The sequence below is a fragment of the Lissotriton vulgaris genome, chromosome 8 (genome assembly GCF_964263255.1).
Source record: "Lissotriton vulgaris chromosome 8, aLisVul1.2, whole genome shotgun sequence".
NCBI classification, from domain to species: domain Eukaryota; kingdom Metazoa; phylum Chordata; class Amphibia; order Caudata; family Salamandridae; genus Lissotriton; species Lissotriton vulgaris.
In genome coordinates, this window is record NC_141696.1 from 196,123,522 (window position 1) to 196,146,870 (window position 23,349).

The 23,349-nt window shown below is 49.5% G+C and overlaps 1 protein-coding gene across 2 annotated transcripts in view; it reads left to right on the forward strand.

Moving 5' to 3' along the window:
• EED (embryonic ectoderm development) overlaps positions 1 to 23,349 on the forward strand; it is a 119,938-nt gene that overhangs the window by 50,156 nt on the left and 46,433 nt on the right. The gene's annotated exons all lie outside the window — the stretch shown is intronic.

The window sequence follows — 23,349 nt, forward strand, 5'->3', positions numbered from 1 at the left end:
CAGAGAAGATCGGTGGATGGGAGGTCACAGACTAGTAGATGGGATGTGCACAACACGTGCTGGTAGATGGGATGGACGCCCACAGACCTGTAGATGGGATGGACGCCCACAGACCTGTAGATGGGATGGACGCCCACAGACCTGTAGATGGGATGGACGCCCACAGACCTGTAGATTGGATGGACGCCCACAGACCTGTAGATGGGATGGACGCCCACAGACCTGTAGATGGGATGGACGCCCACAGACCTGTAGATGGGATGGACGCCCACAGACCTGTAGATGGGATGGAAGCCCACAGACCTGTAGATGGGATGGACGCCCACAGACCTGTAGATGGGATGGACGCCCACAGACCTGTAGATGGGATGGACGCCCACAGACCTGTAGATGGACGCCCACAGACCTGTAGATGGGATGGACGCCCACAGACCTGTAGATGGGATGGACGCCCACAGACCTGTAGATGGGATGGACGCCCACAGACCTGTAGATGGGATGGACGCCCACAGACCTGTAGATGGGATGGACGCCCACAGACCTGTAGATGGGATGGACGCCCACAGACCTGTAGATGGGATGGACGCCCACAGACCTGTAGATGGGATGGACGCCCACAGACCTGTAGATGGGATGGACGCCCACAGACCTGTAGATGGGATGGACGCCCACAGACCTGTAGATGGGATGGACGCCCACAGACCTGTAGATGGGATGGACGCCCACAGACCTGTAGATGGGATGGACGCCCACAGACCTGTAGATGGGATGGACGCCCACAGACCTGTAGATGGGATGGACGCCCACAGACCTGTAGATGGGATGGACGCCCACAGACCTGTAGATGGGATGGACGCCCACAGACCTGTAGATGGGATGGACGCCCACAGACCTGTAGATGGACGCCTACAGACCTGTAGATGGGATGGACGCCCACAGACCTGTAGATGGGATGGACGCCCACAGACCTGTAGATGGGATGGACGCCCACAGACCTGTAGATGGACGCCCACAGACCTGTAGATGGGATGGACGCCCACAGACCTGTAGATGGGATGGACGCCCACAGACCTGTAGATGGGATGGACGCCCACAGACCTGTAGATGGGATGGACGCCCACAGACCTGTAGATGGGATGGACGCCCACAGACCTGTAGATGGGATGGACGCCCACAGACCTGTAGATGGGATGGACGCCCACAGACCTGTAGATGGGATGGACGCCCACAGACCTGTAGATGGGATGGACGCCCACAGACCTGTAGATGGGATGGACGCCCACAGACCTGTAGATGGGATGGACGCCCACAGACCTGTAGATGGGATGGACGCCCACAGACCTGTAGATGGGATGGACGCCCACAGACCTGTAGATGGGATGGACGCCCACAGACCTGTAGATGGGATGGACGCCCACAGACCTGTAGATGGGATGGACGCCCACAGACCTGTAGATGGGATGGACGCCCACAGACCTGTAGATGGGATGGACGCCCACAGACCTGTAGATGGGATGGACGCCCACAGACCTGTAGATGGGATGGACGCCCACAGACCTGTAGATGGGATGGACGCCCACAGACCTGTAGATGGGATGGACGCCCACAGACCTGTAGATGGGATGGACGCCCACAGACCTGTAGATGGGATGGACGCCCACAGACCTGTAGATGGGATGGACGCCCACAGACCTGTAGATGGGATGGACGCCCACAGACCTGTAGATGGGATGGACGCCCACAGACCTGTAGATGGGATGGACGCCCACAGACCTGTAGATGGGATGGACGCCCACAGACCTGTAGATGGGATGGACGCCCACAGACCTGTAGATGGGATGGACGCCCACAGACCTGTAGATGGGATGGACGCCCACAGACCTGTAGATGGGATGGACGCCCACAGACCTGTAGATGGGATGGACGCCCACAGACCTGTAGATGGGATGGACGCCCACAGACCTGTAGATGGGATGGACGCCCACAGACCTGTAGATGGGATGGACGCCCACAGACCTGTAGATGGGATGGACGCCCACAGACCTGTAGATGGGATGGACGCCCACAGACCTGTAGATGGGATGGACGCCCACAGACCTGTAGATGGGATGGACGCCCACAGACCTGTAGATGGGATGGACGCCCACAGACCTGTAGATGGGATGGACGCCCACAGGCCTGTAGATGGGATGGACGCCCACAGGCCTGTAGATGGGATGGACGCCCACAGGCCTGTAGATGGGATGGACGCCCACAGGCCTGTAGATGGGATGGACGCCCACAGGCCTGTAGATGGGATGGGCGCCCACAGGCCGGTAGATGGGATGGGCGCCCACAGGCCGGTAGATGGGATGGGCGCCCACAGGCCGGTAGATGGGATGGGCGCCCACAGGCCGGTAGATGGGATGGGCTCCCACAGGCCGGTAGATGGATCGATGGGCTGGAGCAAGCGGATGGATCGATGGGCTGGAGCAAGCGGATGGATCGATGGGCTGGAGCAAGCGGATGGATCGATGGGCTGGAGCAAGCGGATGGATCGATGGGCTGGAGCAAGCGGATGGATCGATGGGCTGGAGCAAGCGGATGGATCGATGGGCTGGAGCAAGCGGATGGATCGATGGGCTGGAGCAAGCGGATGGATCGATGGGCTGGAGCAAGCGGATGGATCGATGGGCTGGAGCAAGCGGATGGATCGATGGGCTGGAGCAAGCGGATGGATGGATGGATGGGCTGGAGCAAGCGGATGGATGGATGGATGGGCTGGAGCAAGCGGATGGATGGATGGATGGGCTGGAGCAAGCGGATGGATGGATGGGCTGGAGCAAGCGGATGGATGGGCTGGAGCAAGCGGATGGATGGGCTGGAGCAAGCGGATGGATGGGCTGGAGCAAGCGGATGGATGGGCTGGAGCAAGCGGATGGATGGGCTGGAGCAAGCGGATGGATGGGCTGGAGCAAGCGGATGGATGGGCTGGAGCAAGCGGATGGATGGGCTGGAGCAAGCGGATGGATGGGCTGGAGCAAGCGGATGGATGGATGGAGCAAGCGGATGGATGGATGGAGCAAGCGGATGGATGGATGGATGGATGGATGGATGGATGGATGGATGGATGGAGCAGGCGGATCAATGGGGATGGAATGGAGCGACTGGATGGATGGATGGATGGATGGATGGATGGATGGATGGATGGATGGATGGATGGCGCGGGCAGATCGAGCAAAGGCTGGGTCAAATGAAGGGAGTGGATTTATGGGTCGGGTGGATGGAGTAATGGATGTCCTGGATGCATGGAGCGTACTTATGGGTCGTGCAGATGGAGCAATGGATGGCACGGGGTGGGTGGATGAAGGGGACTTATGGGTCGGGCGGATGGACAGACCAACAGACTGGTAGGTTGGCAGACAGCTGACTGATAGACAGTTGCTAAGATAGGACGGAAAATTGAAAGAAACGGCAGCGCTTGTGATTGAATAGTTACATGTCTATATAAGCATGATATACAAGAGCACTGAAAGCAATCTGGAAAGTCATACAAGCAGGATACACAGACTAAAATGGTTTACAAATATAACTAGTTATCAATTAAAATACACGCCTGCATGATATACACAGGGCCATAGTAAGAAATGCACTACAGTGTGTGCATACTGAAAAACTAAATGTTAATTTCTTGAAGAATTTCATATGGACACATGTTGGTTGTGAAATATTAGCAGGAGACAGCCACTGAAACCTGGAATGTGCCTTGAGATAAACCAGGAGAGCTGAGCGGAAGCTTCCTGCTATCTCCTCAAAATCTAAACTCCAAGGCAACACCGAAGAAGTAAAGCAAAAATAAAAACACTGGCACTGAAGACACATTTTGTGTGAATGCATTCCTTGTGAAAGAACAAAATGTAGTCCACGAAAGTGAAGTTATCCAGTGGCTGAAGTGGGCTGACCCCATGCTGTGTCCTGCAGTGAGCGTAAGCAAAATGTGAATGACTCCAACAAACCAATGGTTAAAGTCGGCTGATTAAAGTCTCTTTTAATAAGTATATTTTACATGTTTTGTTTTTTGAAGCGAAAGGTTTTGGCTATCACCAGACCTTACCTGACCTAAAAAAAGAATATCATTAAGTTTGTTTCCAAAATACAGGATATCATTATAATTATATTCAGACATTTGCCATTTTTTTCTTTCCTGAAGAATTTTTATTTTAATGTTCATAGACTTTCGTTGATTTTGATACTGTAGCCTTCAAACGTCAAGTGCACTTAACTGATTTGCATAATCTTGTTTTTGAAAAACCTTTGAAGAGGCTGCATGATCATTTATTCAACTTAATGCGTAAACTTATTTGTCCAGGACTAATGTGAAGTAGAAGGAAGCCTTATCTAAAAAGAGAAGCCCTTCAGTTATTTTGCATTTTTTGTGTGTATTGTGAAAGTGACTCTAACATTGGTAGAGTGCTTTACTAGATGTCATATCTAAATTGTGTAGTGAATGCAATAGATAGTTTACAATGCCTGAGCGAAGATACAATAGTAATTAATATTTGCTGTAATGTATAGGAAATAGCACCTATACCAATGTTTTCCACCCTTTTTAGAATCGCTGCCCATTTATTAGAGCAAAAAACATTCGCGACACACCTACCTTTAATGGATGAGACGCGATTTTTTAATGTAACTAAATCATCATGTGGTAGTGCATTGACATTTACAGGCAGAACATTTATCATTTGTGCATCACCAAGGAAGTGTCATTAAAATTGGTTTCCAGTGCACGTCAGAATTACCAAAAAGTACTTCACTTTTGCTTTCCTAACTGCTGGATGCAGTATATTAAATTTACAGTTCTTTACATTTTGTTGTGTATTGTAAAAAAAAAAATCAACATCCTACGTTATCACATTTGCTTTAAAAACTACTCTTACTTTGCAGTCGGGGATAGAAAAGTAAACACTAGTACCAATGTTAAGATTGAAACAGCCTAACATTTGACCTATGTCTTTGAATCAATGGTAAATGTGAGAAGTTAAACACAGAATTTAAAGGCATCTTTATTTATTGCTCTGATATCGCGGCCCACAGTTTGAGAAACACTGATCCATACACAGTTGGAATTATTTCTTAAAAATCTAGTCTGTACATCAAAAGAAGGGGTTCGACTGCTATATTGCATTGTCTTTGCTGTGTTAGGTTAGGGACTGAAGGCCCCTGTCCATTAAATGTGACATGGCCCAAGAAGATTTGCACACATTAAAGGCAGAAAGAGATGCTTTATGGGTATTAAAAAGTTTGGAGAAAGAGGATTTAGGGTGTTGAGCACAGGGAGAGCAAGTAGAGAAATGATTGTGAAAAGGTTTGAGCATACATATGTTGAGGATATTTGAATTGACAACCAAAGCAGATAATAGTCCGGTTTATAGCTTGAAAATATTTGAAGTCCGAGTCCAGTCTAGGTCTAGCAAATCTGTTTCTTGTCTCTGAAGCAGTGCTTTCCGAAACTCGTTTTGTTTGGGGTTTTCACCTGGGCTGTAACTCAGTTCACATCACTTTCACCTGCTGCACCCGCTCAACCGTATCCAGCCAGTGTTACCTTCTCTGCAAGTGCTAAAACATGTTCTCAGCTCTTATTGGTTGACTGTGTTTAGCAACTGTGAGAAGCTGGCTTACTATATGGTGCTCACTTATGTAAGTGTAGCCCCCGGCACTAATCCAGGCCACCCTTATGGTGATTTTAGTAGTCTTAAACAACCATGGAAACCTCATTAAGTGGTAGTAGTGGAGAGCAGCCTTCAGGCTTAGTCCAGAAGGAGTGTAAATCAGCTTCTTTTACCAGTACTTACGCTTATGGGATAAGTTAAGTGAAAAATAATCAGTGTGGTTATACAAATATGTATTGTATTACAAACCCTCACTAACACACTTGTACTATCTCCTACCCGGAGATAGAATCACAATACACAAAATACTTTTCAATTGGAGCATGTAATTAGCACAAATACACAGTGGTCTCCAGGGGAGACCAAAGCATATACTAAAATAGTGGAATGCAAACCACAAGTCAAGAATGGACCCAGAAGACGTAGAAGAGCCGGGGACCCAAGGAAACTCCCATGGTGAGTATCTAAGCACCCCACAGAGGTTGTGTGGAGAGTGAAAACACGACAGCGTGCTCAATGTTAGTCAATGGGTAAGTCGTGGTTGTAATTTTATAGAAGGACCCTTCCCAGCAGACCCTGAAGGAACCCCATGGAAGATGGAAAGTTGGAGAGTCATCCCACCCATGGATACCCCAGGAACCAGGATACGTATATCAGGGATGCTGGGTCCATAAGTGTCCAGTGACGTCGTAAACTGCCGTAGACCACAATGGAGGACTTCAGGAAACATACCGCAGGGAAAGACTAAGGAGTCTGGTGGAACCCAAAGGTGTATTCAAGATAAGAGGTACCTGCAAGCAGAGGGCACAGTCTATGCCACTCAGGAGTGACCAGGAGGCATGGAAAACGAATGCCCACTGATGTCAGAGATGCAGGTGAGGTTGGTGCCAACAAGCCTTGGCAGCGGCAAACAACGTAGTCGACTAAACAGGTGCAGTGTCTGGACCAGCAAGGTCCAAGTGACACACCACGACCAGCAGGCCTGAGCAAGCAGGGGAGCCCACTGAAGCCAAAGACCCTCAAGTGGACCCATGGGCCGAAGGCGCAGGAGTACCAAGAGGACCTCGAGCAGCTCACCAAAGAGGAAGGCCCACAGTGCAGAGGAAGCGGTGAGGGTGAAGATCTTGGATGCAGGAGTTGCTTGAGGCTGGAGCTTTTTGGAGCCCGAAGATCTCTGGAGGAGGGTAAAAAAGCCTGGTCAATGGCAGGTTGACGCGCTGCACAGGGGTTCTGTTCCAGCGGTTTCGACGAGGGATACTGGCCTCAAACTCTGTATGAAGACCGTGCAGGCCTCGAGGGAGTTGCAGAACCACCACCACCACCTGTGTTGCTGAGCCTTTCAGAGTCCGTGAGAGCCCAGGATCAGCAGACAGGTCAGTTGCTTTACGTTAGGTGCAGAGGAGTGACTCCTTCACTCCATGGGAGCTTCCTTCGAGTGTCTTGGATGTCTACAGACCTGGTGAAGCTCCTGTATGGAGCACTGACGATGTAGAAGACCAGCAGGCCGACAATCAGGAGCAGCAGGAATCTTCCCCAGTGCAGTCTGTTTCCAAAACGAAGCCCCGAGTGTCAAAGTGGAGTGGTATTTGATCTGAATCTTGTGCCATGACGAATATAGGGATCCACCCACAGGTAATGTTAAGAAAGGGTTGGGACGATCCAGGGCTCCCTCCCAGAGAAGGTGCTTCGGAATAGACTGTATTGTTTCCGCTCGGTGCCTATTACCTCAGCTAAACTTCCTTCATCTCTTCAGTCGTCGACATGGCCCGTTGGGCCTTTCGATGCCACGTGGGCCTATTGTCGATGAAACGGAGTCCATTTAAAATCTGCCCACAGTGCCATTTCAAGTACCCGCATACTGACAGATATCCAGTATGCAACAAGTGCTTTTCACCAGACCATAAAGAAGATTGCCTCGCTTGTGCCCTATTCCAGTCCAAAAAGACGATCCGGAATCGACGGGCCGTTAGGCAAGAGATGCAGAGACCAGCACCAGACCCGGAAAATATTTTCGTCGACGTAGAAGACTCTGATCTAGAGATCGTGGCCGTCGAGGACGATTCGGAAGATGAACAGACCTGCAGGGGCGAACCGTGAGTACACTGCCCCTGAAACCCACTCTACCGAGGACAAAGGCTACGGTCGAGGCATTGCCAGCAGGCCTTAGCCAAGATCAAGACACTGATTCAATAGCCCCGCATTCAAGCTCTGCTACGAATACAAAGAAAAAGCCTTTTGACACTCCAGGCCCAAGTCAAGTTCTCAAAAAACCAAAGGTTGTCGATCTGATGGCTGTCGGACCAAAGGTCATCGTACCGAAAGTCGCAGACCCAAAGGCCGCCTAGGCTCGACGTACCGCGTAAGCCTTTACAACCAAAGGTCGTCGACCCGAAAAGGGGTGTCGACTCGTACGTCTCACCGAAGAAGCCGGTCGAACCGAAAGTCGACAAACCGAAAGCAGTCCAACCAAAGAAGGTTGCGCCAAAGCCAATCGACCCGGGCACAACTGCTCCAAAGAACCCAGTCGAATCGAAGAAACCAATCGATTCGGCAAAGGACAAACAGCCAAAAAAGGTCCAACCTCCGAAAAAAAACGGTCCGACCCACAATTCCGGTCGATCCGAAACCAAGCCTCGGCCCGAAGAAGGCTGAAAAAATACCAAAGACTATCAAACCGACAACCTGTCGATCCGAAAACAAACGTCGATCCAAAAAAGACAAAACCCAAGGATTCGACTCCAAAACCAAGGACCGTGGAAGAACTTTCACCCTGATCCTATTTAAGAGGAACAATCAAAACTGTACATAGACCCCGAGACTGGCAAAGTAACAGTTTACCGCAAAAAGAAGAGACCAGTGGACAATGAACCTTCTTCACCAATTCCTCTAAAGAAAAAGAAAGAGACTGCCACTTCTCCACTTAGACCTTTCGAACCTGTCTCTCCTTCTATGCCTACTACGCCTTATGCCCCTTACTCTCCTACACAGTCCGAGTATAATGTAGATTATGTAGCAGAGGATCCTGAGCAGGATTATAAGTATCCACAGGACCCAGAGACACATGATAACACATGGTATAATCCACAAGACCCATATGATACACATCCCATCCCTGACACCTCCTCCTACCCAGTTAAACCATCACCCACAGATGCTACAGTAGCATTTAACCTACTAGTGGACAGGGCCGCACTATACCTCAATGTTGATATGCATAGTGACCCAATGGAGGAGGATTTCCTTTTTGACACATTTGCCTCTTCTGATAGAACAGTTAGAACACTCCCTATGTTAAAGGGTGTATTAAAACATGCCACTGATATCTTTAAGTATACAGCTAGAGCACGTGTTATCAACCCTAGTGTTGAGAAAAAATATAGGCCTACCCCTACAGACCCCACATACATTAGAGGTCAACTACCACTTAATTCACTAGTTGTAGCTAATGCAAGAAAGAGGGCTAACTCTCAGACCACCTCCCGATAAAGAATCAAAAATCCTTGACGCCTCAGGGAAAAGAGTGGCTGCACAGGCAGCCAATTCATGGAGAATAGCTAACACGCAGGCTCTATTAGCTCGCTACGATAGGGCACACTACGATAGACTAGAAAGCATACTGCAACATCTACCTGAGCCATTCAAAGAACAAGCTGATGATCTTATTCAGGAGGGGAAGCTAATCACAAATGCTTCTATTAAATGTGCGTTAGACACAGCAGATACCGCAGCAAGATCCGTTAACACTAGTGTCTTGCTAAGACGACACGCATGGCTACGCATCTCAGGCTTTAAAAGCGAGGTGCAATCTACTATTCTAAACCAGTCGGTCAATCCGGACTTCCTCTTTGGACCAGCAGTAGATAATATTCTGGATAAGATGAAAAAAGACAGACTGCAAAATCAATGGGTGCGCTGCAGTTCCAACAGCATAGACGCTCCTTTCGGCGCTTATCATACAGAGGAGCTGCACGAGGCAACACGTCACACGGTGCCTCCACATACAAAGCCAATACCCAGTCCACCTTCAATAAATGTCCCAATCAAGGTGGGTACAGAGGAAGTAGCAATAAGGGGAGAGGACGTGGAGGCAATAACAGAGCCTCCACTGCTACAAAACAGTGACTTCAGTACACTACCTCCAGACCACATAACACCGGTCGGAGGAAGAATACAACAGTTCCTACCTGTCTGGAACAACATTACCACAGACAGGTGGGAAAGACAAATTATCCAGTATGGCTACTGTCTAGAACGGACTTCTACTCCACCCAACATACCACCCAGACACCGTCCAATGTCCACGGAACACATCGCTCTGTTACAACAAGAGGTAAAAAGTATGCTGGAAAAGGGGGCCATAGAGCCAGTCCCTTTCCAGCACCAAGGAACAGGAGTGTACTCACTATACTTCCTCATTCCCAAAAAGGGCGGGTCCCTCAGACCAATACTGGACCTCAGACGCCTAAACCAGTATATACTTTCGGAGCACTTCCACATGATCACTCTACAGCAAGTCCTCCCGTTGCTAAGGCAAGGAGACTTCCTAGCAACTTTAGACCTCAAGGATGCATACTTGCACATACCTATACATCCTTCTCACAGGAAGTATCTTAGGTTCACTATCCAAAACCAGCACTATCAATTCAAAGTTCTCCCCTTCAACGTTCTCCCCTTTGGGGTGACCACAGCTCCGTGAGTGTCCACAAAATGTCTAGCGACAGTAGCTGCACATCTAAGGAGACAACACATTCACGTTTATCCATACCTGGACGATTGGCTGATACAAGCAAAATCGTACGAACAGTGCAAAAGCCATATGTCTCGAACAATTCAGCTGCTACACAGCTTAGGCTTTTCCATAAACTACCTAAAATCCAACCTACAGCCATCCCACATACAGCAATACCTGGGAGCTACTATAAACACCTCGCTGGCAAAGGCATATCCGAATGCAGCGAGGATAGCCAGTATGCAAATGCTCATTCGCAAATTCCAACCACAACTCCGTCAGCTCGAGTGTTCATGCAGCTCATAGGCATGATGGCCTACTGCATTTTCATTGTCCCTCATGCCCGACTTCACATGCGCCCACTGCAGGAATGCCTAGCAAAACAGTGAAACCAAGCTCAAGGACTATTAAAGGATCTAGTGTTGGTAAACAGTCGTGCATACAAATCTCTGCAGTGGTGGAACCCACAAAACCTTTCCAAAGGACGACTGTTCCAAGAGTAGGTTCCACAAATAGTGATCACTGCGGACGCATCACTGATAGGTTGGAGAGCCCACGTACTCCAATACACAGTGCAAGGGCTTTGGACAACCAAGCAGAAAAAATTGCATATCAACCATTTGGAGTTGCTAGCAATATTTCTAGCTCTAAAAGCATTCCAGAAACACCTGTACAACAAGGCTGTGTTGATCAGGACGGACAACATAACAGCCATGTACTACATACAGAAACCGGGAGGAACGCACTCTCTACACCTGTCTCACTTAGCGCAAAGCATGTGGAAGTGGGCAATTCCCAAAAACATTTTTCTCCTGGCAGAACACCTCCCAGGGAAGGACAATCAAATAGCGGATCTACTCAGCAGACACAGCCAGCAACTACACGAATGGGAAATTCACCCTCAAGTACTCCAACCATTCTTTCAAAAATGGGAGCACCCAGAAATAGACCTGTTTGCCACAAAAGAGAACTCAAAATGCCAGTACTTTGCCGCCAGGTTCCCACATCTATTGTCACAGGGCAATGCGATATGGATGAACTGGTCAGGCAGATTTGCGTACGCTTTTCCCCCAGCTCCACTAATTCCACTAGTGGCACGCAAACTCCGGCAACAGTCAGTCACAATGATCCTAGTTGCTCCAACATGGGCAAGGCAGCCATGGTACTCTCAGTAGTGTCATCAAAGACTAAAACTCACACCCAGTCTTCTGACTCGGAGCCATGGAGAAATCAAACACCCAGATCCCAATCAGTTGAACTTGGCGATCTGGCTCCTGAAGTCTTAGAGTTTGGATACCGTAACTTGCCTTCAGACTGCATAAACATCATTAAGGAGGCAAGAAGGCCAACTACTAGGGCATGTTATGCAGCGAAATGGAAGAGATTTGTTATTTACTGTAACAATAACCAAATCAATCCATTAGATGCTTCTATACAGAGCATCCTATGCTACCTATTGCACCTTCAAAGGTGCAACTTAGCTTATTCTTCTATAAGACTACAGCATACCTCCAAAACAGACAACACCTTTCACTGTTTAGAGTACCAGCAATAAAAGCGTTCATGGAGGACCTCAAAAAAGTAATTCCTCCAAAAAGCCCACCTTCACCAGCCTGGAATCTAAATGTTGTACTCACCAGACTTATGGGGCCTCCTTTTGAACCCCTACATTCATGTGAACTACAATTTCTCACATGGAAGGTGGCTTTCCTTATTGCTATTGCCTCACTTAGAAGAGTTAGCGAGCTACAAGCACTAACTATTCAAGAACCCTTTATGCAAATACACGCAAACAGGGTAGTACTTAGAACAAACCCTAAGTTTATGCCAAAAGTCATATCCAATTTCCACATCAACCAATCTATAGAACTGCCAGTGTTCTTCCAAAATCCACAGTCAGTAGCTGAAAGAGCTCTACACACCCTAGATGTCAAAAGAGCTCTGCTATATTATGTTGACAGGACAAAGGCATTCAGAAAAACAAAACAGATGTTTGTTGCTTTTCCACCAAACATAAAGGAAATCCCATATCAAATTTAGGAATAGCCAGATGGATAGTTAAATGCATTCAAATATGCTATCAAAAAGCTAAACGCACTTTAACAGTCCCCCCAAGAGCGCACTCCACGCGCAAAATGGGGGCATCCATGGCTTTCCTAGGAAATATCTGTAGAGCAGCCACATGGTCTACCATACACAATTTTCACAAAACATTGTGTAGATGTACATTCCAAACAGCAAGCTGCTGTAGGACAGGCTATTCTTAACTCTTTTTCAAACTGCTGCAGCTGGCACAGGTGACCACCACTAGAGGAGATACGGCTGTACAGTCTATGCACAGATATGAATTCAGCAGTCCACATGCCTTGACGGAATATGCTACTTACCAGTGTGCATCTTTTCTTGGCATGTAGGGCTGCTGACATTCATATCGCCCACCCTCCTCCCCGGTGCCTGTTACAGCTATGCATTCTCTCTTTTGCATGGACATTTCTTACTGTACTATACTCAATCTCTGCCACAATGGCGAAAAACAATCTGAAGATGGAGAGGATGCCCATGCGCACTATAGTTCAAGGGAGTGATACTTCGAAGACTCTTCCTGGACAACAAGGTGCAATCATCCGGACCCAACACTAGGCGGCGATCTATGCAAAGATATGAATGTCAGCAGCCCTACATGCCAAGAACAGATGCATACTGGTAAGTAGCATATTCATTACTTTATTTCCTAGAACCAAGCAAGCCTGGCACAGGTAAGTGATTTATACTTTGCAGTTGTAATACAGTTTGGAATGAGAATTTGCCTAGCCTTGGTGCTGGTAAGTTCCAATTCTATTAAGGACTCGGAGGCGAGGATTATGCCTTACTTCCTTCGCTTTATTGCCAACACAGCAGCAAGAAAAAACCCACAAACTACATTTCCCATGAACATAAGGGAAAGAAAAAGACATAATGGCAGTCCTTTGTCGCTCTCCGGCAACTCCCATCATGCTCCGCAGCTGCTCCCTCTTTCTTCGCGCGAAGCTCATGCTCCATCCAACTCACGAATCTTGTTTATTACCGTCATTCCCTGCAAAATACGCGGTGTCAGACATCGAGCAGCCACTAACAAGTGTAAAATACATGCTAAGAGATTTGCAGGTACAAGCAGTATAACGGAATTTAACTTTAAAATGCATTACTTACATTCTGTACGGGGAGGGTCCACTTCCCTGAAGTCACTGGGGGGGGATAATCCTCGCCTCTGAGTCCTTAATAGAATTGGAACTTACCAGCACCAAGGATAGGCAAATTCTCATTCTATGGCAGGACCGGAGGCTTCGGATTATGCCAGTTCAAAGCTTGTCGACCACCAACCGGGCAACATCCAAAACTGTCTTAAAATAAAACCTCTTGAAAGTGGAATCTGAGGACAAATCGGCCGCCCTCATCAGATCCTCCAATCGAGCCCCAAGGGCAAACGCTTTAGAGGCCATCGCCCCTCTCGCTGAATGGGCACCAAACTGTTTGGTATCAATCCCCGCCTCCTGCATCACCCAACGCACCCACCTGGCGATAGTCGGGGAAGAAACTGCCTTGTACGGTTTACGTAGGGCAATAAGTAATTGTCTCTCGCCCAGAGGACGAGTATTTTCATTCAAGCTCTCATAAGCACAGAGGCACTGCACCACACAGTTTAGGGGAGTCCTGAAAGGCCGGGTACGAGATCACTCTCGAACGGGATTTGGTCCGCCTGCTGACAGTAAAAGACACCCCGTCAGGGGAGAAAACTCTAGCCGTGATGTCTAATGCTTGCACATCCGAGACTCGCCTGCAAGACACCAAACACAGCAGCATAGCCAGTTTAGCCGTGAGTTCTTTACGAGACAAAAAACTATTCGGCTGCCAGGATAAAAACAGGTTCAGAACCCTGTTTACGTCCCAGAGGACGGAATAACGTGGCTCCGGAGGTAACGAGAGGCGAATTCCTCTCAAAAGCCGACACACCAAGGGATGTTCTCCAATTGGGGAACCCTTAACCAGGTCATGAACGGCCGAGATAGCTGAACGGAAAGTATTCACTGACCGGTAGGCCAAGCCGACCTCCGCTAATCCCGCCAAGAAGTTCAACACTTGCACTACATCTGCCTCCACGGGATCAAGACCCCGTCGCATACACCAGCGGCGCCATCGATGCCAAGCAGACCGGTATCTCCTGGTCGTTCTATTTGCCCATGCTTTGGAGAGTAAGTCTTCTACTGTTCCCGAAAGGCCCGGGAGTGTCCAGCGACGCCGGAGATCCGCCAAGCCATCAGACGCAGAGACCCCTCCTGTACTAACCTGTGGGGAATCCCCTCCGGACTGAGCAGAACATGTGGATAGTGGGGGAGTAGGATTGAAGAATCCCAGGAAAGTTCCAGAAGAACCGGAAACCACACTTGAGACCTCCACCAAGGGGTGATCAGAACCTCCTCCGCCAACCGACGGCAGAGCAACGCTGATACACTCGTTATCATTGAAAGCGGGGAAACGCATACCCTTGCTCCTTTGACCAATCCTGAAGGAAAGCATCCGTCGCCTCTGCCAGAGGGTCCGGTCGCCAACTGAAGTACCTTGGAAGCTGGTAGTCCAGTCGCGATGCGAACAGGTCCACCGAAAAAGGGCCCCACCTGTCTGCCAGCCAAGAGAACACCAGAGGATCCAACTTCCACACACTGGCGTCTAGCAGGTGCCGGGAGTGCCAATCGGCCACTTCGTTCTGTCGACCCGGCAAGTATTCTGCTGTGACCGATACCTGACGGTCCAGGCAAAAGTTCCAAAAATCTTTGGCAAGGCCTGCTAGGACTTTGGACCTGGTGCCTCCCAGGTGGTTGATATAACGGACCGCCGATATGTTTTCCATCCGAAGTAGGACACAAGACTGAACTCTGTCCTTCGTCCAGCACTGGACCGCAAAAGAGCCTGCTAGTAACTCCAAACAGTTGCTATGCAACGACTGCTCGAGTGCCAACCAGGCTTCCCCTGTGGAAAAATCTCCACACCTGGCACCCCAGCCAGAGCGACTGGCGTCTGACTCTATTACGATGTCCGGAGCGGAGCCCAAGATCGCACGGCCATTTCAGGCCTCCATGTGCGTAAGCCACCACCGCATCTCGTCCCGCACTTCCTCCGACAATGGATTAATTTGCGAGTAGTTCACCCCCCTCCGGAGGTGATACGCCTTCAGGCGTTGCGTAGCCCGATAATGAAGGGGACCTGGGAAGATGGCTTGAATCGACGATGAGAGGAGACCCACCACCCGCGCCAAATGGCGCAACAAGGTGTGAGACCTTGCCAGCGTCTGACGCAACTCGTGCCTGATCCTCGCCATCTTCTGAGCAGGAAGGCTCAGTTTGGCGTCCACTGAATTGACAGTGAACCCCAAGAAGGTGGCGCACTGGGTGGGAACCAGAAGCGACTTCTTCTCGTTGATAACGAAACCCAGAGTCTGGAGAAGGTTGACCGACATCTGAAGCTGGGACGAAAGGTGCTCTGGACACTGGTCCATGAAGAGCATGTCGTCCAGGTAAACGATCATCCGAATAACCCGAGCTCGCAAGGCCTCGACGACCGGGTGCAACACTTTTGTGAAGCACCACGGCGCCGAGGAGAGCCCGAAAGGTAGCGTGGTGAACTCGTAAACCTGACCTGCCCATGCGAACTGAAGGAAATGACGGTGAGGAGGAAAAACGGGCACCGTCAAATAGGCGTCTTTCAAGTCGAGCCTGACCACCCAATCTGATGGTCGCAAAACGTCCCTCAGAAGGTGGATTCCCTCCATCTTGAAATGGCGGTAGACCAGCCATTCGTTGAATTCCTTCAAGTTGATGACTGGGCGACGGCCCCCATCGACCTTGTCGACCAAAAACAGATTGCTGAAAAAAAAACCCTGGGTGCTCTCGCGTGCAACAAATCGCCCCTTTTTGGAGGAGGGCGGACACCTCATCGCGCACTAACTCTGCGTCTCGCTGCGAATAGACAATGGGACGGGGAGGCTGAGGCTGATGAGGACGGCCATGACACTCCAACTGGAAGCCCTGGACCGTCTGCAGCACCCAAGCGGCGCTGGTCAGGGATGCCCATGTGGGGAGAAACTGCGCCAAGCGCCCCCAACCCGCAAACTTGCTGAAGGCTTTACACTCACCTCTACCAACACTCTGTTGCTGTCTCCTCTGGCCTCCTCCACGGCCTCGAAACTGTTGGCCCCGGGTGGGGTAGAAGTTGTTAAACCGGGTATTGTGTTGGGCGCGCCCGCGGCCGGAGCCTTGACCCCGATCAGAGGGGTTGCCGCGGCCGAACGGGCGGCCCCTGCCACGCCCGGCCCCCTCAAAAACCTGAGGTGCAAACACTTTCTTAATATTGGTCTGCGCCCGGTCCAACGAGGTGAAGGTTATGACGAATTTTCCGAGCTCCCTAATGAAATGGTCCCCGAACAGACCCCCTTGAGCCACAGGTCCAGCCTCTGACGAAGCAAGGTCACCCAACTTAGGGTCGATCTTGATGAGCAGGGACCTCCTCCTCTCCGTTGAGAGAGCACAATTCGCATTCCCCAGGAAGACGATGGCCCGTTGGGCCCAGCTGGACAGGACCTCCGGGGAAATCTGGTCGCCTGTGACCTTTGCCTCCTCTGCCATGTCCAGTATTTTAGTCAGAGGGCCCACCGCATCCAGCAACTTGTCCTGGCAAGTGCGCCAGGATCTGTCGATACCCTTGCGGGGATCTCGCACGAACTTCGCTAGGAACGTCGCCATTTTCGGATCGATGTCCGGCATCAAAGCCACCTTGCCCTCCAGGGTATGCCTCGGGCATTCCGCTCGCAGGCAGTTGCGCGCGTCTTTCTCCACAGGCTTGTGCAAGCGACCGGCCACGTATTTGGCCACCTTGTCACCCGGGACCCAGTCCGAGGACCGAGGATGGACGATGTTGTCTGGGTCCAACATATCCGAAGGTCCCTCCGAGGAAGCGGACTGTGACGGGAGCCAGGACCTCTATGAGCAAGCCTCCTCATCCGTATCCGGCGAGTCATCATCGTCCCTAGGAACTTAGGACATAGTGCGTGGGGTCGGGGGTGAGGAACCTCCGCGTGCTTGGGGTCGGGTTGGGACTCTTTGAGCGCTGACGCGGGCGAAAGCTTCTGCGTCGACCCCCTCTGTGCAGGGCTTCTTGGGGGGGGGTGGGTGAGTGGGGGAGGGGGGTGTGAGTGGGGGAGGAGTGGGAGAGGGGGGGTGAGTGGGGGAGGAGTGGGAGAAGACGGATGTGGGACTGGGCCCGGAGCGGGAATCAGAGCCACCAACTTAGAATAGGCTTCATCCAGGCACGCCGTGAGACGTTGCTCCAAGGGCACCATGGCCTGGTCCACCGCCCGATAAATGGAGTCATCTACGGCCTGATAGAAATAGTCGTCCCACGGTACGTAGCTGAGGGGGGGTCACCCTCCGTATACTGCTCTTGATCTCCTTCCATGATCGAATCTAGTTCTGGCAAAGGCGGATCAGCAGTAGAGCCAATAAAGTCGGGCCCTAGCGGGCGCCCAATGTAAGCTGGGAGGGAGCCCAGACAATGAGGGTGGCACCAAGGCGCACAATTTACGGGACAGAGCCCAGGGAATGCTACGGCCCTCTAGATCACAGGGCGCCCACCCGGCTATGCGTTCCTCGCAACAGCACGCTGGCGCCAATTACGACCTCGTAGGGTGTTCACCACACAGAACAATAAAACCCTTCCCGGGCGTTCAAACAGGGGAAAAACCTAAATTACAACCCCGCAGGCTGTCAAGCCAGGGGGCAGGGGCACAGGCGCTCACACTGAACGCTCACCAAACGTCCCACGGGCACACACAAGGTACGACGGGACTCTCCCCCTACCGGTGGAAAGCACACACCGTACAACGCACTAGGGCCAGATCGCGTGAGGAGCGCTAAAAGTGTCCAGCGATCGTCCAGGGACTCTGAAAATGGAAAAAAGGTCAGCGCTTGCCTTAGAACCCAAAACGCTACCCACACAGTCCCAGAAATCAGAGAGAAGCAAAAAACACTACTTCACTTGCTGCTGAGCAGCGAAGAAAGAGGAGGGAGCAGCTGCGGAGCATGATGGGAGTTGCCGGAGTGCAGAGAGCGACAAAGGACTGCCATTATGTCTTTTTCCTTCCCTTATGTTCATGGGAAATGTAGTTGTTTGTGGTTTTTTTCTTGCTGCTGTGTTGGCAATAAAGTGAAGGAAGTAAGGCATAATCCGAAGCCTCCAGTCCTGCCATTGTATTGTAGTTGTGTATATATATACTTTGGTTTGATTACAGTAGTAATCAATGCTTTGAAATATTGTACATCTACTTTGTATTGGCTTTTCAATAAAATGTCAAGTAGATTACTTTGCAATTACTTTTCTTACACAGTGTTTTATAGCTGAATACTGCACTGAGACATTTTGTATAAACCGGTAAGTAAAAGCGTTTATTTGGTTATAGTTTTAAAGACTTTTATAGATTTTCGAACTCCACACTTACAAACTTTTCATAGCAAAGCAGTCAGTTATCCTATGGGAGGGAATAGTGGGGGGGAGGGGCTCCCATAGTCAAGGATGCACTCTTGTTACACCCTCAGCTGCACTAGGGCGGCCGGGTGCAGAGTGCTGAGGCCAATTCTATCCAATGGGGGATAGGGGGCCTCCTGTTGGTGGCTGCTCACAAGCAGGCCACAAGGTTGTGGGAGCAAAGCTCCTGGACATAAGCTTAGGGCAAATGGGGGTTCAAGATGACACCAACAGTACACGCTCAGTAGCACTAGGGTGGCAGGGTGTTGGTTTGTTGTTGGCTGCCTTGCTACTTTCAAAGGGGAGTCTCTGATTTGCAAACACACTGCAGTCTCTGGGACGAAGGTCTTTTGGGTGCGACCACAACTTGGTGAGGTAAGTTGGGGTGCTGGGGGTTGGCTAGACACCGTCGGTTGGGCCACCCAAGGCCATGGGGCGTTGGGTGCAGGGGTGTCTTTAGGGTCGGATCTTCTTACCAGCTCCTGGTCGCGGTTGGGGGGACCTTCCGGATTGAGGCTGCAGGTGTCTGCTTGAGGTAGGTCAGGGATCACCGGATCTTGGGTCAGGATCGCCGGTGAGACCTCCTTGTGGTGTTGGGTCACTCTAACTTGGGCTGTGGGCGTCTGGTGCAGAGTGGTGCAGACTTGCGGATTTCGCCAAAGTCTGTTGGTGAACAAATCCGGTGTTCACAGGAGACAGTCTTTTCTTTGTAAGGCAGGGCAGGTCCTAGTGGTTTTGAGGTTGCTGGCTGCAAGACACACCAGAGTTTTGCTTCTGCAGGTTCGAGGTGGGGACATGCCGGTAGGGCTGGGGCCAAGTCAGTGGGTGTCCCCCTCTTAGCTTCGGTACGGCTGTTCACTCCCTCTTCTTTTCTTCTTGTGGTTTCTTGTCTGAGGCAAGGTTCGGGGTGACCCTATATACTAGATTTAGGAGGGTTACGGGTAAGTTAAAAGGTTTGGACCATTGGGTCCCTTCCTTGGGGTGTGTACACCCCCTATTATGCCACCCTCAAGTGGGAGGGGGGCATATGCCTCACTCTGGTTGGCTGGGTCCCAATCTGCAAGATGGCGGGGACCGAGTTGTGCTTCACCTCGCCTATCCCTCTTGAGGGCTGAAGTTTGCAAAGGTGGGCACAGCTCCCTTCCTCCCTTGTTTTTCCTGCTAGTTCTCCCTCCCAAAGTGGGGGTCAGAACTGGTGGGGGGGCGGTTTCTGAAAGCAGCAACAGGCCTGGGGAAGCTCACAAGGGCAGCAAGCATTTGAATCTTTCCCTTTGTGGACCCTGCCCATCCTGGGGAAGGAGGCTTGGCAACTCGTCCCAGGATGTGCATGGTTTCAGGCCCACAAGTGCAGCAGGCTCTCGACCCCAAGGGTCCAGAAACATGTCTCGAGGTGGCAGCTGAAAGCAGCCACTCCGCCTGGACACTAGTGGTATGTCGATTTTCAGGGGGAATCTCTAAGATGCCCTCTGTGTGCATTTTTCTTCAAATCCCACACTAGCATATGTGAGGGTTTAATGTGCTGAGAAGTTTGGTACCAAACTTCTCAGTATTCAGTACAGCTAATATGGTATTGTGGAGTTGGTAATGACAAACTCCCAGTACCATATACTCTTAATGGCAGCACTTTACTTACAATGTCTAAGAATTGACATAGACACTGTAGGGGTACAGGACTCATGCACCTGTACCCTGGCCACTGGTATAGTGCACCCAGCTAGAGGGGTGACTGATCTATGCCAGGGCAGTGGGTTGTAGGTATGGCACAAGGGGATGTGTGCCATGTCGACTCTTCACTGTTCTGAACCAAAAAACGCAGCCTGCAAAGGCAGTGTATGAGTGTACAGGGTCACAGGGCCCTGGGTACCATTTACCAGGGACTGACCTGTGGCTGGAGAGTGCCAATTTGGTTTGGTCTTTCTTTTCCGTTTTAGGAAAAGAACATAGGCCCTGGGAACCTGATTGGCAGGAGAACAGGGCACACTCAAAGTACATTAGCAGTAGAGCAAAAAGTGGGGGCAACCATGCAGAAAGAGGGCACTTTCTCACACAGGTTACCTATTCTACATTCCCCTGCTCGAGCTTGGCTCTTCCGTAGGAGGGCAGAAACGTGTCCGGACAGCAGCAGCCTTAGCTTGCTGTCCAGTTCTGGAAGACTGGTTTCCAGGAGCACTAGGACCTTCCGTATGAGCTTTACAGTCCATGGAATCCAACCCCCCCCCCCCCCCCCTTATGTGGTGTTGGGGTATGATTCCAACATGTTTGAGACCAAACATGACTGGGTTCATTACAGCCAGTTTAGAGATGGCCATCGCATAATAATGCATGGCTAATCTAGATGTCGTGATAGCTGTTGCACTTACAACCCAGGAGAATGGACTCCGAAGGGGTGCCCTCACACTTCGGTCCCAGCACCCTGCCTTCAGGATTGAAAGGCCTGCCTTAGGGGCGAGTTGTAGGTTTTAAGTGTAGTGACCTCCGATCTAGGGAACACGTGATTATGTGAAGCTGAATAAAATGCATTTTACGATACCTGTGGATTTTCTATAAATGGCTTGAAAAGACAAGAGGAAACTTGTGAAATTGTGGATTAGTCAAGAAGAAGAATTTGAAAAACAAAGTCAAATGTTGCGAAAAAGTTTAAGGATCCAGTATCCATTCATGCAGTGCGACTGGAGCGCGAAACGCGCTCCCCACAGCATTATATTACTTATGGTGCTTCTAGGGCAAGCACGGCCCGGTTCTGCATGCAATAAGTAAAGCTGACAAAAACATGGATTATACTCTGATGAACACGGTATGCAGACCTGACATTTTAAGGAAGAAGCAGAGAGACTGTGGTCCTGATTAGCAGGATCCCTGTCAGACTAGTCAGGAAAACATGACGACACCAGCAAAAAGTGAGGGTGACCATAAAAGCAGATCCTACTTTTCCACAGCAACACTAGGTCTATTAGCTTCTAAAGAGCATATCTTCACACCTGCATCAATTACAGAGAAAAGGAACATAACTGTTAGTACATCTGTAGTCCAATACGAAGTAGTACCATTCTTAATTTCCCCTGAAAAAACAAATAATTACCTAAACCTAGATGTTGCAGCCAGATTAAGAACTCATGTTGTTGGGTAAACTGACTTTAGTGCCTCTAACAGTTTTGCCAATAAAGCTAAATAATGTTAGTAATTAAACATTAATGACAATCCTGTTTACAAAATTAGTATGGAAAATTAAAGCACAATAAAGAGAAACCTATTTAATAATTAAATATCACAATTTTTCGATTTTCCAAACCTTTAGATTGGAGTCGAGAAATCAACCTGTAAAATGTCAGCCTAATGTTGAGTTTTTTTATTTTTTATTTTCATCTTCGGCTGGGCTTCCAGTGCTACGGTTTCAACTTCCTGAGAACTAGCTGACTGATGCTCTGCTGCTGAAACCAGATCCTAAATGATTCATAATGGGATGGCAGTTTCTGAAACTTTTCTAACCCAAGACAATTTTTTGTGCAAACCATAGAACTATGAACTTGATTCTTGTCTCCAACAGAAGCCAGTGGAATACTTTCATTGCTGGTTTTACTTGTTTTTTTCGGAGGGTCAGGCACATTCTGGCTGCCTGGTTTTGTATCTCTAGGTTATTTCTTTACCTGTAGGTGCTGAAACATGTCGACCTATTCTTGTTAAAGGATGATTATTTGTTGAAATCCGTCCCTGCACTGTTTTTAATATTTGTTCAGGGTCAGACAAGAATAAAATCACAGCCTGATTTTGCTTCAATTTTAAATTCACATCACATATTTTTTGCACTGCACTAATTTCCCATACCTGTTTACTATACTCGTTCACATCTGTAAGATACCATACCTTAAAAAAACATCCTCCATCATTAGGATGGAGTTGTAGCCCTAAAAAGGAGACGCAGATGATGAAACATGTCACCGGGCTCGGTGAGTGATGGGAATCCGCACAGATTTTGCGTATTTTTGGCCTATCAGTACATGGATTTACACGGTCTCTTTTTTTGTCTTGTTAATTGTCGACTGCAGGATATCTTTTGTTTATTGTGTCTATTCAAATGCTGTCAGAAAGTAAGCAAATACAATATTTGCAAAAAGGGCGATGCATAATTGGCCTTTAAGACTTATTTGGTGCTTGTGAATTATCTAAAGCATTGATAAGGTGTCAAATTTCTGTTTTGGGTGATTGTATTATAATTAATTCTGCCTTTTGTCACTGCCTTCTTGAAAACTTGTTGTATAATCAACCAATGGACTAATGTGGGATCTGCATCCAGTCACATATTGAATTGGCAGACCACCACAGCAAGGATACAGCAAAAAACAAGATGCAGTTGTAGTCACAGCCATACACTCTGAGGACCCACAGAAAAGATTTTAGAAGAGATCCCAATCTTAAGAATGG